This window comes from Natrix helvetica, assembly GCF_964273705.1.
Source record: "Natrix helvetica genome assembly, chromosome: 1".
NCBI classification, from domain to species: domain Eukaryota; kingdom Metazoa; phylum Chordata; class Lepidosauria; order Squamata; family Natricidae; genus Natrix; species Natrix helvetica.
In genome coordinates, this window is record NC_138548.1 from 203,680,963 (window position 1) to 203,700,650 (window position 19,688).

The window sequence follows — 19,688 nt, forward strand, 5'->3', positions numbered from 1 at the left end:
CATCGAAGCGAGCTCCCCCAAGACCTGAAAACAAGGCACAAAGGAGAACTCCCTCCACCCCAGCTAGACTAACAAACCTAGGGCGGGAACTGGAGCCTCCTGTCCCAGCCCTGAAAATAGCTGTTCAAGTAAGACCAACTGCCATTTTCCGGAGCGAGGGACAGGAGGCTCCAGTGGATGGGACCTACCAAAGCTAAGTCCCATGGGCGGGAAACTAACTATCTGCAATGACCTGCTGTAGCACCCAGCTGGCACAGGCAACTTCTGGGACTCATATGCCAGGGTAATAGCTAAGCGGATCCATCGTTTGATGGTGGAAGACGTCACCCTCTTACCCAGCGATGAAGGTTGGAAAGATAAGAACAGGGCCTCCGACCTCTGGAAGGAGGTTGTCCGCTTCAAATAAATATGCAGGGCCCGTCGGACATCCAACCAGTGCCACTGCTGTTCACGTTCCCTAACCGGATCCGGACAAAAATCTGGAAGTACAACCCTGGGAACGATGGAAAATGGAATTCACCTTAGGCATAAAAACCGGATCTAACCTCAACACAACCCTGTTGCTGTGGACAATGCACAAATCCTCCCTGGAGGAAAGTGTTCCCAACTCTGACACTCACCTAGCCGACGTGATAGCCACTAAAAACACCACAAGAGTTAGGAGCTTCAGGCTAACTGTCCTCAATGGTTCAAAGGGTTCAGCCATGAGAGCCCGCAACACGGTAGGGAGATTCCACGTGGGGAACCTTTGGACCACTGGAGGGCGCAAGTTGGAGACCTCCCAAAGAAACCTCTTAACAGGTAGTTGGGTGAGGGCAACCAGGGCCTTGCCTGGGAGAACTGTAGCAAGGGCAGCCAGCTGCCTATGCACGGTGCCCCGGGAGAGCCCCTTATCCAACCCGTCCTGGACGAAGTCCAGGACCTGTGGAACTGAAGCCCTGGTGGGCACCACCAGGTTCACCTGACACCAGGCCACGAAGGAAACCCAGGTGGAGTCATAGATCCTCGTAATAGATTGTCTGCATGAGGCCTCTATAATTCTAATCACTTGCAGCGACAAGTGAGCCTCCCTCAGGCACTCCTGCTCAATCTCCACACAGCTAGTTGCAGCCAGTGTGGCTCCGGGTGACTAGCTTCCCCTGGTGCAACTCTATCTCCCCCTCCGGGATCTGCCATGGAGGCCGGACTGACAGGGTCATGAGTTCTGCAAACCAGGCCCTCTTTAGCCAGTGAGGTGCCACCAGGATCAGCTCTGCTTGCTCCCTGACCAGCTTCTGAACTACTCTGGGAATGAGGGGGAGGGGAGGAAAAGCGTACAGTAGCCCGCCTGGCCACCTTGTGCGAAGGGCATCAACCCCCTCCGTTCCCCGAGTTGGGAACCAAGAAAAGAACCGGGGAAGCTGGGCGTTGGCCGGAGTGGCGAAGAGGTCCACCACCGGTTGTCCGAACCTCTGGCAGATGCTCTGAAACAGCTCCAGGGAGAGGCTCCATTCTCCATTATCCACCGTCTCTCGACTCAACCAGTCGGCCTGATGGTTGTCGATCCTCGTGATGTACTCCGCCTGGATCGACCGGTGTCTCTCCGCCCAGCTGCCCAGCAACATCGCCTCGGTGTGCAGTGCCTTGGAACGTGTGCCACCCTGCCGATTGATGTGGGCCTTGCCGCAACGTTGTTGGTGAGAACCAGGATGTGATGACTCTCGATGGAGGTCCGAAAGTGTCAAAGCGCCAGATGGATTGCCGGGAACTCCAACCAGTTGATATTGTGTTGGAGCTCCTGGCAGGACCACCGGCCGTGCACCAACTGAGATCCCAGGGTCACCCCCAGCCGAACAGACTGATGTCTGTAGTGAGTACGAGGCGCTCCTGGTCCCTGAACTCGCACCCCCTGAGCAAGGCTTGGGACAGCCACCACTTGAGAGAGATCAATACCTGAGGGGTGGCCTCAACCTTGGCCGGTGAACTGCTGGTGTTGGCCCTCTGGAATGGCAGGAGTCGCCACTGCAGAGTCCTGGCGTGCAACCATGCCCACGGTACTGCCTCGATGCAGGATATGAGCTTTCCCAACAAGCTGGAGAGAAGGGCTATGGGAACATAACGGTCCCCGTGGACCTGCTTAACCATCTTAACCAAACTGGACCTAAGGTCCGGAGAGAGGAAAACCTTCCCTGCACGGGAATCTATAACAGCCCCCAACTTACTGGCAGAAGAAGAGAGCAATTCCAAAGGGAGGCTGCAATTGCCAAGAGGGTCCTGTAATGGTAGAATTACAGGAGAGAAAAATAATAGGTCTCGCTTTTTGACCGGACTGAGATAAAAACTGGACATAAAGGGTGGAGCACAAAGGCGTGGCTTCAGCTTCATCCCAGTCTCATGGCCAATTGGGCGTGTTAATACCATCAGCGATACTGCACATAGTTTAACTCCACATGAGATGAAGCTTTATACGCTCAAGCACAGCTTTGGATTTAAAGGGGCTCCTAACCTAAAGGGCTCCATAATAAATCATTATGATAACACTTAACAAGGATTCAGTATTCCTTTCTATCTATTATTAGATATGAGGTACAAGTTATTATCTGAAACAAGCTTTTGCCTGATAATAAACAAGCCAACTTTAGACAATGGCTTCTTTTACAAATCTGACTGTGGCTTAAACTACAGTTCCCAGAACTGAAAAAAATAAAAACTGTAAAAGCTAAAGGTAATTCATAGTTAATTTCTTCTCTCAGCTGCTTGACCAAAAATAGGAACGTAGAAACCTGCAGCTCAACCACATAATGCTAAATTTTTACTCATGTGCGAAATAGACCTACTGTAAGTATCATCAGGAAGCTAAATAAAAAGACACAGAGGAGTATGCATACTTTAATCACTGTGGAAAGCAAAATTCTGAGAATTAAACTTTTTTGCCAAGAAAATTACCTGGACATATCCATGAAGTGAATGGAAGCCAAGGTTGGCTTGAAAAAGATTCTTCTTCCCTTATAGGAAACTCTGAATTCTTGTAGGCATGCTTACTCAAGACCAAGTGCTATTTTGTTCTATGGAAGATATGTCAAATCACTTGAATCATTTGTATGACTTGTATCATTTGTATCTAAGCAGGGTTGTGGTCTGCCAGCAGCCTGCAGAGCTGGCAGCAGAGTCAGACAGTGAGAAGGTTGGAGAGGAACAGTCCTGGAGTCTGGGGAAGGCTTGGACGAGGGCTCTGCGTCGAAGGCAGAGAAGAGGCCAGGGCCATCTGGGAGTTATGTGCTGCCTCCAGAGTTGGACATCAGCGAGGCAGAGGAACAGGGGAAGCCTGTTCCCACTGCGCATGCACAGAGCTGCCAGAAGGCAAGAGCAGTTTGTTATTTTTTTAAAAAAAAATCCTCTCTGTAACTGCCGCGGTTCGCCGCTCAACTGCTAACAGGAGCGGCGGAGCGTTTCCCAGCGTTATCTTGGTTAGCCGACTGTTTTGAATGAGAGAAAGAGCAGCACGGCGAAACTCCGTCGGCGGCAAGAAGTGCCCCCCCCCCCCCGCCGAGCCAACAGTGATCGAGCGGCACGCAAACGAGGCGATGAGAATCCATTTGCAATTGCTATGGCTACCCCAGTCTCGATGTCAGCCTACGTGCCCTGACAGGGCTTAGAGGCTCCGACCCACGAAACGCTTGGTCTCTGTAAGGACCTTAGTGCTGTTGGGTCGCTGATGGTATTGTTTTCCAATATAACTGGCCAAGTACTCACAATCCACAACAGTTAAAGATCAATCACAAGTTGTTTAAAATGACCGGAGAGAAACGATGACGCAGCCGTCCTCATCGAGGGACTGAGTCGAAAGCTGGGTCTGCCTAGCAACAGGGGCATGGCTTAACAACTTTACCAGACTCAGTCCTCACGATGAGTGGATGAAGGTTAACCCAGCCTGGATGCTGCCTCCACCACTAGGGAGAACAAAAGGGACGACTCGGGAGTAAGGCTTGGAAGTGATTGGCCCCTTACATAGGACATAGAGGAGTAAAGACATGTGAGCCTTTGCAGGAAGCAACTTTGTTCATGCTGGTTTAATTCTGAAGCTCCGTTTTGACTCTTTGCTCTGTGTGGCCTTGCCAAACTAACTGCCAATTAGGTCTTTGGCAGTGTATTAAGGAAAATAAAGGTGGGTGCTTATAAGCCTTATCCCGAAAGACTTTGGCAGACTGCTGTCGGACTCATTACGGGCTGCGAATGAACATAATTCACAGCCTTTGAAATAAAAAGAGGGCTTCTGGGACTAAGCGTGTGCTTTTTACTGTATCAGTCTAGGTCAGAACAACTAAATGTAATTTTGTGTAAAAAGCTGCTGTGTTGTGCAAGCAAGATCTACAAAGAAGATAAACTGTAGCTCTTTCAACCAGGTACTGTACATGCTTACATTAAATTAAAACACGCATACATACTTCAAGTGAACAAGTTCTAAAGAGATGCCCATGTTAATCTACTCCTGCAAACACAAAATGATGCCTTAGGCTCATTTATTAGACCATGCACATTTTTGTGAAGTGGCTTCAAATAAATGAAGCATATCCTCAATTGACTTTTGGATCTGTGCGAGAGAAACAGAGAGCGTGCATAAATGGGTGCATTTGTAACCCTCTGCAACTCTGCCAGAGGATGATTAAATAAAAGATCAAAATAATTGCACATTTACCCGAATGTAACAAGATTAAAATAATCATTCATCAAGAAGTATCCTAAACGACCGGGCACTGTGAAGCTATTTAACACATGTGCTAGAAAACGTAATTTAAACCAATTCAACATGGAAGTAAAGGTTCTGTCCACAAGAAAAGCTAAGGAAAACAGCCAGAGGTTTTGTTGTTCCAAGAGCAGTTAATATATGATGTGGAATTTTATGGCCTTGATGAAGCACCAACTGGCTGAATTGTCCTAACTTCATAGGCAGAGAGGATGCTAGAAAATCAGAAAAAGCTCACCGTTTCACATAGTGGTCAATCAGATACCTCTCTCTTCCCCTCTCCCCCTTCCCCAACTTCCAAATATGTCATAAAGTCATCATATTTCTCTTACTGTTCCTCAGCCAGTCAAATCCAAATTCTCTCTCCTCAACCCATAATAGAATGCAGGCATTATAATCAACTATCACCAAGAGGCTCATCCTCCACTACCTGGCCTAATCCTGTTTCGAAAGTATCATTGCTCATGTGTGGCAGCAAATTCTATAAATCTGTTATATACTGAATAATGATTTCATTAGATGGCCTCGGATGGGAGCATTATAAAAAAAAGGTGGATCACGCATTATGTTACCAAAGTGGGCCACGTACCTCCTTTTTTCTTAATAAGCCCAACATTTCTGTTGTTAGGTGAGACATTTGTTAAGTGAGTTTTGCCCCATTTTACAAACTTTCTTGCCACAGTTGTTAAGTGAATCACTGCAGATAAGTCGGTTGTTCAGTGAATCCGGCTTCTCTATTGACTCTGCTTATGAGAAGGTCGCCAAAGGTGATCTTGGGACACACCAACAGTCATAAATATGAACCAGTTGCCAAGTGTTTGAATTTTGATCACATGATCTTGGGAAAATGCAAAGGTCATATCTGAAAAACAGTCATCCCATTTCAGTGCTGTTGTAACTTTGAACAGTCATTAAATGACTGTTGCAAGTTGTGGCCTACATGTACCGTATTTCTTCAAAAATATGACAGGGTCTTTTTTTCTTTCGACTCTCCTTCCTTTCGAGGGGTTCCTAATTTTTCCCCCATATGCCTCAACTGGCCGCTAGGCCACTTCTTTCGCGGCTGAAAGGAGTGCCCCACGCATCTCAACTAGCCACTGGGCCGCTTCTTTCGCAGCCGAAAGGAGTGCCCCACGCATCTCAACTGGCCACTGGGCCGCTTCTTTCGCGGCCGAAAGGAGTGCCCCACGCATCTCAACTGGCCACTGGGCCGCTTCTTTCGCGGCCGAAAGGAGTGCCCCACGCATCTCAACTAGCCACTGGGCCGCTTCTTTCGCAGCCGAAAGGAGTGCCCCACGCATCTCAACTGGCCACTGGGCCGCTTCTTTCGCAGCCGAAAGGAGTGCCCCACGCATCTCAACTAGCCACTGGGCCGCTTCTTTCGCAGCCGAAAGGAGTGCCCCACGCATCTCAACTAGCCACTGGGCCGCTTCTTTCGCAGCCGAAAGGAGTGCCCCACGCATCTCAACTGGCCACTGGGCCGCTTCTTTCGCGGCCGAAAGGAGTGCCCCACGCATCTCAACTGGCCACTGGGCCGCTTCTTTCGCGGCCGAAAGGAGTGCCCCACGCATCTCAACTAGCCACTGGGCCGCTTCTTTCGCAGCCGAAAGGAGTGCCCCACGCATCTCAACTGGCCACTGGGCCGCTTCTTTCGCGGCCGAAAGGAGTGCCCCACGCATCTCAACTGGCCACTGGGCCGCTTCTTTCGCGGCCGAAAGGAGTGCCCCACGCATCTCAACTGGCCACTGGGCCGCTTCTTTCGCGGCCGAAAGGAGTGCCCCACGCATCTCAACTGGCCACTGGGCCGCTTCTTTCGCGGCCGAAAGGAGTGCCCCACGCATCTCAACTGGCCACTGGGCCGCTTCTTTCGCGGCCGAAAGGAGTGCCCCACGCATCTCAACTGGCCACTGGGCCGCTTCTTTCGCGGCCGAAAGGAGTGCCCCACGCATCTCAACTGGCCACTGGGCCGCTTCTTTCGCGGCCGAAAGGAGTGCCCCACGCATCTCAACTGGCCACTGGGCCGCTTCTTTCGCGGCCGAAAGGAGCAACTCACTCATCCCATGTGCCTCGCTTGGCTGCTGGGCCACCTCTTTTGTGGACCGGCAGCACATGCGCTTAAATAGGGCTTAATTTTGGGGGTAGGGCTTAATTTTAACGCATGCACACAAAACAGTGCTGGGTCTTTTTGGGATGGGTTGTGTTTTAGGGGAAACACGGTAGTTTGACCTTTCCACCAAGGAAAAGGGTTTCTATCTACCCCACCACCACCATTACTGTGTTTAGTCTTCTTCCAATTCTTTAACACACATTTAAAAGGCAGCCATTAATTTCAATGCCATATTCCAAGTAGGGTCGTAAAGATTTTTTTCCCCCTAAAGGCATCGTGATAGTAGTTTTTATTTTCTATTCCCTTGGTTAATCATTCCAGGAATAGAGTTTGCCTTCCCACCCTCCACTCCCACCCCCACAATTGCTACCCATCAGGTTGACATTTTCAAGTTTCTCTGCCTACCAGCTTCTGAGTTGCTCGTATCCTTGAGCCGAAGAGCGGAAACAGAAGGGGCTAGCAAAACAGGAGATAAAGAGCCAATGGAAGCTGGGGGGAAAAGATCTGGCAACATTTTAGCTTGATATGGCACCTGCGGTAATTTTTAACCCCACAATCCTATAGTTTATATAGATAAGCCTCATTGATCTCGTGTGTGTGTGAGTGTGTGTGTCTGTCTATCTGTCTGTGTTTGTGTCTGTATGTGTGTGTCTGTGTGGATTCAGCCAATTAAACAGGTGCAGGGGCCAAGCCATTCTAACTATGCAAGTAAAAGGGGGGGTAGAAAATAAATTCAAAACAGAAAAAAAAATCCTGCTTGAAGATCAGAATAAATACTTATTTTTAAAAATCCTTCTAAATGGAGTATTTAAAAAAGCAATGTATGATTAGCAGACAATTGTTTTTTAGAACGGGCACATATCCAGCTGTTAATAACCTGAACCCAAAAAAAACCACCACAGTCCCAGACAGGAAAAAGAAGTTTCTGTTATAACATGCACTGCGTCTTGGGGTGTTGCCACCGCAGCTTTCTTCCAGATCAAGCTGCGACAACAGCTTTCCAAGCCAGCAGCACAGATAGAAAGGTACAATTCTCAAATCTTCTTCCTAGGTAAAGGAGGTGCATAGGAGCCCATCTCAGAGATTAACTCCTGGGTGAAAAAAATGGTGAACGCTCAGAAAAACACCTTATTATTTCAAAATGCACCCAAGGAATGCACTGCAGCTCTGAGGACAGATCTGATACGGAGCCTCACTCTGGGCTTTGCATTTGATGCAAGCTTTGGGAACACCAGTTATCTTCCCACCAATCCCTCTGACACAAGGCACGAAAATCAAACCCTTCCCGGAAAACAAATGGAAAAAAGAGCTTTCTGTGAAAAGGGCAGGAATTCACTGGGAATGCTGGCTGGAGTCATACATGCTTTAATCTCAGCTTTTCTCAACAATAGGTGAGGTCACCCAAGTTGAAAGACAGCCTAAGGAACCAGCCTTCCCAAGTTAGTGAATTATAATCATTATATTCAGACCTAGGTGGATTTGATCATACTGTCTCCTCCACCGTGGCACTGTGGTCTATTCCTCAAATGTTGGCAAGTGTAAGCAAAACAGGAAAGATATAGCCCTCTAAGCAGGAAAGCCACAACACCCAAAGTTAGCTCTCTAAATAAAAGCTGGGAAAAGACATGCTGACAGCAGGGCTGGCCAGGCAATGCAAGACAACTCTTACAGTCTTCCTATTTCAGCACAGCCCTCCAGCAGCCAATAAACCACCCAGCACCCTCCCCATGTTGTAAAGGGACAGATTCAAGGCAGAAATTGGATCCTACCTCACCAAGAGGGTCAGAGCCAGAAGCCACCAACTCCATTGAGTATGCAAGGGGCTACACTCATTATTCTATTAATACTCCTGGGAATAATTTGGCCAATGAAGTGGCAGGGAAGCAAGCCTGCTGAGTCCAGGGCAAACAGCCAAGGATTGTCTCAACGTAGGGAAGGCTGTAGGTGAGAGCAGGAGTGATTATTTTCAATAGATTTTCTTGCAATCCAATCTATTAAATGGCACTTGGCTTTGGCCCAACAAAGGACTCCACAAGCATGAATTGCAGGGTACAGGCAAGACCAGATTTGACGTGGTTTAAAATAGTGGGTACACTTAGGCTGATCAGTAGAAATATTTTTTCAGACAAAGCTGTTGCATAACTCACAAACTTGCTGATTATAGTCTTATCCCACTTCTCAATCAAGAGAAATAACTTGCAAGTAAAATCCAAAGAAAGGAACAAGTTCATAAGTATAGAATAGATGGTATGTGCTGAACTTCTATTCTGGCTCCTGGCAGGTTGATGAAAACAGATTCTTTTTGCTAGAAGACAAGGTTAGAAAGACTGGGAGTGCTGAAAAATAATCAGAAGATGCCAACCCATAAAGAAAATGCTTCATGTCTTCATAGTCTAGCCCCAAAGACCAAACATCCTAGAGCAGGGGTGTCAAACTCAAGGCCCTGGGATCGGATCTGGTTCACGGGATGCTTAGATCTGGCCACCCTGGAAACAGCAAAGGACCGGCCTGTGGTGCCTCTGCCAGCGAAAACGGAGCTCTCTTTTCACTGGCAGAAGGTTGCAGGGGCCTGTCGCAGCTGAAAATGGAGCTCAGGAGAGCTCCGGGTGGCCCTCCTGAGCTCAATTTTCTCTGGCAGAGGATTGCAGGAAGCCATCACAGCCGATAACTGAGCTCGGGAGCCCATTTTCGCTGACAGAATGCTCAGGCCACCACATGCATGATGTTGAGCCTGGCCATGCCCATCTTAGCCATACCCCCCCCCCCGAGGTCAAATACAACCCTGATGCGGCCCTCAGTGAAATCAAGTTTGGCACTCCTGTTCTAGAGGCACTAAAAAGGAAATCCTGAGCACTTAATTACCCTGGACAATTTCAGAAATTACGAGACCAATGTCCAAGAATCTGTAAAACGATTTCTAAGGTATGTTAGCCCAGAGGCTGGTATTTAGAAACTACCATGTCTAAAAATCGAAGCTTAAGGCAGAGCAGCATGAATTGGAGTTGGCTCAGTTCTCAATAGTTTCCACTGAGGTTAGGTCCACAAATCATGTGGAGCCACGGTTAAGTCGTAAGTCATAGCTAATAAACCACTGCAAATCATACCAACTAATCTGAAAACTAACAATCATATTAAGACCTACTGGAAAGTGTGGATCAGGTTCTCATCTCAGACACAGTTCAAATAATATATATATTTTCCACTACAGACAACTGAGGCTGAGTTAAGCTCCCAACTCACTGCTCCCTTGAATGCTCTGAATTATATAAATGCAAATGAAAAGTTTTACAAAGGGGAAAAAAATAAAAGAAATCAGGCAACATTTTTGTTGGTCCCTCATGCATAGCTTCTTAGCTCTACAGTGGAAGCAAGGAGAAAAAAAACAGAAAGCCATTAAATTGGTGGGTGGGGCGGGGGGAGATACACAAGGGAAGGCCGGGAGATTTGTAAAGAAGGTCCTAGTGTTTCCATCGTTTTCTGGAATGAGTCTGTGCTCAAAACTACTCTACCATATTCATGGGTTTTTTTGGACAGAACTTTAACTGGTGAGAAAATCTTACAAGCCTGAATTCCATTTGCCTCATTCTTTGGCAAGCCAGCACTAAGAATTCAAGCTTCAAAGTGATCGCTTATACTTGGTCAGCATGATCAAATCTCAAGAGGATGCATGTGAACAGGTCAACAACAACAGATACACAAACACATTCACAAACATATTAAGGCTGATTCCAGAAAGTACCTCAAGCCGAAGCCTATGACACCTAAACACGTGTGATTTGTAAAACCTGATTTATGATTTGGTGTGTACCGTGAATCAGCCAGTTGTAGTTTGTTTAATAAATTGTGGTTAAACAGAGTGAGGCTTACTATGTGTTAAGTCATTCTCTCAGATACACACAAATGATTCCAAAGCGATACCGGAAACAAATCATGTTCATTAACACCAGCAACGTCTCTTAAGAGGAATAGAGCTGAGGGTTCTTGAACCTCCGCAATCCCACCAACTCTTGCTGGAGCTATGTAAGTAAATGAAAGCTAGTACAGGTAGCCCTCCACTTACAACAGTTCATTTAGTGAACTGAATGAAGCTACGATGCCACTAAAAAAAGTGACCGATGACTGTTTCCCGCATCTATAACTGTTGCAGCATCCCCGTGGTCATGTGATCAAAATTCAGACGCTTGGCAACAGACTCACATTTATGACGGTTGCAGTGTCTCAGGGTCATGTGATCCCCCTTTGCGACCTTCTGACAAGCAAGGCCAGTGGGGAAGCTGGATTCACTTAACAACCCATGTTGCTAACTTAACAAATGCAGTGATTCACTTAGCAACTGTGGCAAGAAAGGTCGTAAAAATGGAGCAAAATTGACTTAGCACCTGTCTCGCTTAGCAACAGAAATTTGGTCTTCATTGTGGTCATTAAGTCGCGGACGCCCTGTACTAATCTATGTAGGGTACATCTTCCAAAGGTGACTCCCTTCATCAGTGGCCTCAGAGCTGCATGCTGTTCACTACCACCTCCAGGTCCTTGCAGAATGACTCTCCCAGACTCTTTGCAGGGCAGGACAAAAAGTTTACAAGATTTTTAATCCCTCCCCAATACTTTTCCATCAACAGAGGCCCTTCCCAGCAGGTCTACACACGGATGGGCTTGGTTTACTAAAACCGAAGAGATGAATCAGGTTATCAACATTAATAACCCTTCATTCAACTCCCTGAACTTCATCCTGGATTAAGAGACCGTATAAACAATAGCTGCATCCTCTATGAAGGGTGGAGTTCGCTATTTCATACCAAGAACTAGTTTTACTGGAGGGCCACTTCTGAAGCAGCACTAGAGAAGGTCTAATGCTGCTGATACGGACCATACTTAACATCGATGGGGGTAGGCAGTGAGGACCACTAAGAGCAGGAAGATGACACAAAGGGGTTTGAAGATGCATCATGCCTTAAGATGCATCATGGATAACATTTTCCTTTTTTTTTTCTTGGAGGGGTGTTCATTATGTAGAGCCTATTTTAGAGTTTGTACTGCAATATGTATGTATTCTTATCTCCCCTTCCCCTCAAACTACGGAAAACCACACAATGATCTTCGGCCACCCAAAAAAATCCAGGGACTTCAAATAAAGAGAGACCTGATGGTTGCATATGGCTCTGGTGCTACAAATGGCCCATCTCCGTCCCAAAAGATCATACTTCTATTTCTACAAGCTTGTTAGTAAATCCGCTCTCACGGCTTCTAGTACAGACCCCTTTTTTTCAAAACTGACAATTGAGGGAATTGTTGGCATTCTCCATACGGGATATACATCTGGGTCCCAGGACCTCTAACTGCTAATTACTAATGAGAGGGAGCAAACATTGTGAATGATTCCATTCAAGGGATGATTTTTTTTTAACCCCAAGCCCACTTAAAGCTAGACAGTGAAAAATGAAAACATTTTTTAAGCCTTATTAAGCTTTCACCTTATCCAAATAGAGATTTGGGAGTTCCATTACAGAATTTGAGACCAACGATACATTTGCGGAAAAGCAACATCCAGACATCTAATACAATACAATACAAATACAATAGCAGAGTTGGAAGGGACCTTGGAGGTCTTCTAGTCCAACCCCCTGCCTAGGCAGGAAACCCTATACCGTTTCAGACAAATGGCTATCCAACATCTTCTTAAAGACTTCCAGTGTTGGAGCATTCACAACTTCTGGAGGCAAACTGTTCCACTGATTAATTGTTCTAACTGTCAGGAAGTTTCTCCTCAGTTCTAATTTGCTTCTCTCCTTGATTAGTTTCCACCCATTGCTTCTTGTTCTACCCTAATACAAGGATCTCCAGCCCCCACCCCCACCCTGTTCGTGGAATGGCACCAGTTTATGGCATACCAGAACCCAGGCCACGCAAACAAGTGAAGTCCCATCCGTTGGGGCAGGCAGCACGTCAAACCACACCCCCTCCGGTCCATGGAAAAACCTCTCTCTGTGGAACCGATCCCTCTTGCCCCAAAGGTTGGGGGCTGCTGATCCTGGAATATTTGGTTCTTGCAGGTAACCGTCGCTATCTCAGCCAGTAATAAGCCCCTTTTCAGTATTGATCATTTGCTTGGGCTGTGAGCTTTCCTCAAACTGCGGTCCACCTCTCCCCTCCAGACCGTAGGAAATTAAAAGAGGAAACATTTAAAAGCCAGAGAGGTTTCTTTTCCACATCGAAGAAGAGCCAGGCTGGGTTTTTTTTAGACTCAGTTGCAGACTGTCTGGCGAACAGAGAAGCAGCTTACCTATTGGACAATGCAGACCTTCAAAAAAAAAAAAGCACCATTCTCTCCCTATTTCACATCAAGATACAGTCTCAGGCAGGTACGGGGAGGGGGAGAGGACAGGGGGACTCCTATCTCACTTCCGAGGCCTATTATTGCCAGCCCAAAGTTTGCTTCTAAAACCGAGTTATCGGGAGCGACACAGCATCCTAAGCTACAGTTGCACATGAGGATGGACTTCTGAGGTGCCCTAACATGTTTCTGTCTTGATTTGCACCCACTTACCCAGAGATCCAAAGCAAAAGCATTCACAAAGGAGGACTTGGCCAAACAAGCCATGGTTGCTTTGTTCAAGACTTAGCGACTCTGACTTGTTTAGCAAACAGTAGCTAACGGGAATCAAAAATTAATGCAGGGGCTGGCAATCTCTCAGCAGCTAAAGAGCTCACTTTTTGTTTTAACTTGGAGGAGGCACTTGAAGACAACGGTGGATGAGTCAGTAACACTTCGACAGCAATGAAGCGGGCAGAACTCAAGATTTCCAATTGAGAACATGATTTTGCTGCTGCAAATCTTTATTTTCTTAATACAGAAAAACTGTATTGGCTATCCCGTATTCCTTTCACTGAGCATGAGAGAGCAAACCAGACATTCTCCTACTTAGAAAGAACAAGAAATGGTCTCCATCTGGAGGAAATGGCCTGAATTCACTACTGGAAGTTCAAACAACTAGAATCCACAGCAATAAACATATGGTTCACCCAATTAAACTCAACAACAGCATTTCTGGACTGTAGACCAAGCCTGTTGGCTTTAGGCTCATTTATAAAAGTAGAGGCAATCTACAGTATCCAGATGGTGAGAGTCCTATCGATTTTCAAGCATGAGCTGGGCTTGCAAAGTAATATTCAATGAGTAAAATCCATGTTATCACTATGCTGCTCCTTGATAAACCACTGTTTGTTGAATAAACTGGCTGTGTTCACACAGCACACTACATCATAACGAAATTAACGTGCCATATGCTAAATAATAATACATAATAAATTAACGGCGTTATGGCTTATCAAGACACATGTATTCCAGCAGAGACATTCAAGCAGAGCTAACACATACCTTGGCCTGTGCCTGGTGATAGATCCAACCAAATCTTGCCCAAGCTATGCACTCATATCAATGCAACCAAAGCATTACTCCAAAGAGCCAAGGCTGCATTACCTGAGGGGCCCCTAGCTGCATCCTAAAACAACTTGCTGATAAAGCTAATCTCATCTAAGGCAGCACTGGAATTTATCTCAGGATTGCATGTCCCTAGAAAGGAATCGTGATAGAAACCACAACCCTGAACTCCACGAGTATAGGCTTAATGAAGGTTAAGCCTATCCTTGTGGAGATGGAAAGCTACCCATCCCAGCAGGAAAATTCCTCCACCAACACTCATCAGCCCAGACACAAAGGAATCAGCAGAAGTTGGGAATTGACTTCTTTTTTAGTTTTTCCTGTACATTCAATTGCTTTTTGTTTCCAATCAAGGCCAGTCTATTGAGTTGAACAGGTCAGCAAGATTCAGTACATTGTTATTTAAAACAGATAATGACAAGGATTTAAATTATGACAACCTTACTTTTAAAGATGCAGATTTCTACCTCTTCCATGAACAACAGGGAAAACAATTACTAAAGACTGGAAAACTCAAATTCAGCTCAATGTTTGAAAGATTTTGGGGGGAGGGGTTGTCCCAAGGCTGCCAAAGGATTTGTTTGGATCTAGCAACTACTATCCTTATCTATTCCCCATATGACTTTGATGTTTCATCCAAATTGCTGTTTTCCCTTCATCACATCTGTTCTCAACAATCACTAAAGTGGAAGGGTGGAACCGTCTCTCTGTGCCAGGCTCCAAAAGAATGAAAATGCCAAGGCAGCTGAACCAGGACATTTCAGATGGGAGCATGATACACCAGAACAAGCAGTAATAATTCAGGGAATAAGCTTATTTATGGCTAAACCCACACACGGCATTAAGCCAACACTGGGGAAGGGATTTGGTTTCCTTTTCTTGAATCTATCCTTTATGGTTTCTAAACTATGGTTTATGGTTCAGCATGGGGGTACAAACTCAGCCAATTGCACTTTATTCAAGGAACCACAATTGAAGCAAACACATCTTAGGTTCCTGAATGCTGCCCAGAAATCAAAAGGGAGTTAAGGCAAAAGTGTCAGGGTGCTTCTATCAAAGCAATTTCATTTAATCTTTAGCTTCCCCTAAGCAAGACTTGGTTTATAACAGACTTATAAAATACATAAAAACCACCAGTGTGGAACCAAAAGAAGCTGTCTTTAAACCAATTATCGTTATTTTTCAGCCCCCAAAAGATAAAACATGAGGAATGCCACATATGTTCCTGAGCATTTCAGAAAAGACAGGATGTGATATAAACGTATACTAGCAAATTGTTGATAAATAGACAGCGCCAAGGACTGGTGGATTGTCCACCCTCTTCTGCAATCCATTTTTGTTTTTACTGAGGTGTGACAGAAAGAGCTATTGAGAAGTAAAGGTTAGCAGAGAAGGAAAGGAGTAAGCTATTCCTTCTTCGTCAGCCTCCTCACTTGCCTGGAGAAAAGTAATGGTTGCCTGTGACTATCAGACAAACTTAGCTGGTAATGTTTGTTTTGTTCAAACTGACAGGATCTGGAAGGATGGGGAGGGGAACCCTTTCGGAGATTATCTTCAGTTGCATTTGGAATGTGGCCTCAGCCAAGACCCTGCAGCAAAGGTGGAGGTGTGGCGATTGTCATCTAGGAATCTCATGGCTTTCATGGTCCCTGTACCACAGATCACCAGATGCGAGACCTTGTTCATTAATTGGGCTCACAGGATCAGTTGGGATTGTTGCTATTAAACTAACCTCCTTGCTGTACAGCAACCTCCCTGCCAGAGCTCCTTGACTCCATTTCTAGAGTCCCCAAGACCTGAGGAATTTCAATCTGCCTTCTGTAGGAGCGGGGCATGAGGTGGCTCAGGAGATCGTGACAACCATGACATTTATGGGCCTATTCCACATCATTCAGAGCCCGACATGAGAGATTGGTCACGCACTTGACCAGGTCTTCCAACTGGAAGTTGGAACAGTGGCTAGGTGATCTGAGATGGGGAGAGCTCTTGATGTTCTCCTTGTCGTGGTCAGATCACACCCAGATTGCCCTGGGGTTCTCTAATGCCACTATCCACTACAGGGAAGCTGGACCATTAGATTGGTCTGTTCCCAACAACTAATGGGCTTCAGAGGGAGCAAGGGCTGTTCTTGCTGATCTACTGCATGGTCCATCAAAATCTTGGTCACTGTTTGGAATAAGGGGCTGGCTGAGCCTTTGGATTTCATTGTGCCCAAGCAACCTCTTTCCCCTCAGGGATCCCGTTACTCCACATGGTTAATGACGGAGTTGAGGGAGATAAAATAAGAGATGTCGAGAATATCACTGATATCAACAAGAGCTGAACACAACTAAACATAGGTTTGAGTACTGTGTGGCGGTAAGGGTGACATCAGTATTTCTCCATCTTTACTGCACCCATTTTTAGATGACATGAGCCCTTTTGGGGGGGGGGGGCTAGGAGAACCTCTTACAGGAACATGCAAAGGAATTTGTTCAGCATCTGTTGGATAAAGTTGCTTGGATTCACTTGGGAGTTGGATTCTGGTCTTGTAGCAGATCCAGAGGAGATGCCTTGGAAGAAGTTAGCACATTTGAGCTACCATAAGACAAGGTCTTTTTTTTTTTTTTTTTGGATCCCCGAAATAAGTGCTTGGCCTTATTTTCGGGGAGGTCTTATTATTTTTGAGGTGCAGGAGGAGGTGAGCATGGTCACCACATGGCTGCTGCTGTGTTGCAATATTTTTGGGGAGGAGGGCTTATTTTGGGGGGAGGGCTTATTTTAGCACATGCACTCAAAAGCCCAATTGGGCTTATTATCCGGGGAGGTCTTATTTTCAGGAAAACCGGATAGTTTGGTTGAAAACATCTTCAAACATTTTAAATGATACATCATTTTATCCAGTTAAACATTACAAACATAAAAATTCTAGTAGTACTGGTATATAGAAACTTTGGGCTCTAGACCATCATCTAAACAACAGATTAGGCATCTGCCAACTATTAAATATTATTGACATTAAAAAGAAGAAAAAGGATGAACATGCCAATGTATTGTAGCACACTCCTATCAGAAACGTTAAGTTATAATGTAGTTTGTTGAGCTTCGGCTTATCCACTCAATTACGTGAACTCAATCAGTTATTTAACCACGATTAAACAAACTATGACTTAGTGCAACAATGCACCCAGTCAACAAGTCAACACTATCTCTGTTGGTCTAAACAAAACAGTTAAGCAATGCCATAAAAAAGCCTACACATTACCTATTGATTCATGTCTTCTTTTTAAAGGCTTTTTTATAAGCTTGTCCAAATGAGAACCTATTCTCATGGTAAATACTAAAACACCCTTTTTATATACCACAACAACATACACCACTCTCACCCTTTATGTAAGACAACTGTAATCTTTGATCAATCTTTTCTGTACCTTCAGTAACCAGCTATTAGCCACATCCTATATGCAATTTGGGCGTAACTACTTGGCTATAGCTGAATGTGCTGAAATATGGCTACTTAGGATAAGCCAAATTTCTCTCTTTCTCTCCCTCTCTATCCCTCTATCTACCTACCTACTTTTTTAAAATTTGCCTCTTCAAAACCTTTCTGTGTCTTGGGAGTTCCGGTTCCGGCGGCGGAAGCGACGGGCAGCTCTTTGCCCGCTCCGGCTCCCCGGTGGGCTTCCCCACTCCTTGGGGGGCACAGGACACCCCGCAGAGGGGTCCTGCCGGAGGGGCGGCATCGCGGAGGACTCCTGCAGCAGCGGCGGCCGGCGGGAGGTCTCGCGCGCGCCCAAGGCACCGGGGAGCAAGATCGGAGGGCGCTTCGCGTTTCTGCGCCTCGCTAAAGCCGACTGGAGAATGCAACAATAGAAGGACGCAGCTGCGGTGCGGTGAGGTTGCTTCTCTCTTCACTCCCTATTTTGCACGAAGGATTATTCAGCTTTCTTTAAAACAACTTTCGGAGCAAGTTGGAGGTGCGGCTGGAGGGAGGGGGGTTTCCCCCCCCTTGGATAAGCGGCGAGGAACAATTTTGCTCTCAGCCCCCGGGGGAGGAGGAGGGGGGAGAGCCAACGAATGAAGCCTCACCCAGGTTGAGATGATTTTCTTTTCAATTTAATTTTATATATTACTGTGATTTGAGGACTTTTGGAACTTTTTTTTAAAAAAAAAACTTTATTATGCCTCTGTGCCCAAAACTGGCAGGGCAAGATGGCACACTTCCGTTGTCTTTATGAACTGTGAAACTTGACTCCACCTTTAAAATTCAGGCTTCCGGTCTTTGTCTCCATGTCTCCCAGAGGAAACTCTTGTGGATTGGTATTTTTTGAACTTTCTAGGGGAAACTTTTTATCCATTGCCAGACTTATTAGAGAGATTCTCTTCTGCCTGGTTCTTCTGCTCCCGGAATTCACCTGGCTACCCTTCTTTTCTAACTGTTTATCTTATATATGGACTGAACTTCTAACGTTATAAAGGATGGCGTCCAAAAGACCACCTCCTGGAAAACCTGGCTTTGCCACGTCTGCTCCAACATCTGCAGCATCCAGTCCAGCCACACAGTCAAAGATAACAGAACTGATGCAACCCAAGACTACTGAGATGGACTTTCAACAAATGCTTCAACAAATTTTACAGGGCCAGGAGGAAATCAAGAAACAGCTAAGGGAAATGAAAGATGAAATTAAAGAAAATCAAGCCCAAATTTATAAGAACTCACAAAGACTGAATCTTGTGGAAGGGGGGGTGGAGGAGGTGAAGGGGGTGGTGGAAGCTGTGCAGAAAGGGAACAAAGATCTTGACATCCAACAGATGAAATTAGAATTTGAGAGAATGTCCTATTATCTTAGATTTCAAAATGTTATAGAAGAAGATGGGGAAAACATAAGGGACATCATGACAAACATCCTGGCTGACTACACACACAAAGAAAAACAACAGATGGGGTGGGATATAGACCTGGTTTATAGAGTGAACTCAGCTTATGCTAGAACACACAATGTACCCAGGGAGGTTCATATTAAATTTCTTAGAAAAAGCACAAGAGATGAAATTCTGGGTGTACAAAGGGGGCAAGCATTGACATATCATGATATGGAGATAACCATTCTGAAGCAGATCCCTAAGAAGATTAGAGAAAAAAGGAAGAATTATTCGCAATTAGCGAATAAATTATACCAGAAAGGGGTGTGGTTTAGATGGTTGATGCCTGAAGGTATGCTGATATTCTGGGAGGAGACAAGAATCAGAATCAATTCACCCATAGAGGCGCAGGCCTTTATGGAAAAAAATAAAACACTCCTAGAGAAAACACCAGACACTACAACGGACACGCAGGACACGGGAGGGGCCAGAGCTCTGCCAGTGGAGGGAGATGGGGCAATAGCAAGAAGACTCAGATCACAAAAATAAACAAGAAAATCATATTATTATAAACTGAC

The 19,688-nt window shown here is 45.8% G+C and overlaps 1 protein-coding gene across 6 annotated transcripts in view; it reads right to left on the bottom strand.

Moving 5' to 3' along the window:
* The window catches only part of CDK16 (cyclin dependent kinase 16), a 96,167-nt gene that overhangs the window by 61,480 nt on the left and 14,999 nt on the right, over positions 1-19,688 (bottom strand). Inside the window, exon 1 of one of the 6 annotated variants that reach the window (XM_081938031.1) lies at positions 14,308-14,328. The exons of 4 other annotated variants lie outside the window; for them this stretch is intronic. The gene's annotated coding sequence lies outside the window, so the exon portion shown is untranslated. Of the gene's footprint in view, positions 1-14,205; positions 14,273-14,307; positions 14,329-19,688 lie in introns of those variants that run through there. One more of the 6 variants, XM_081938030.1, reaches the window with a different exon arrangement.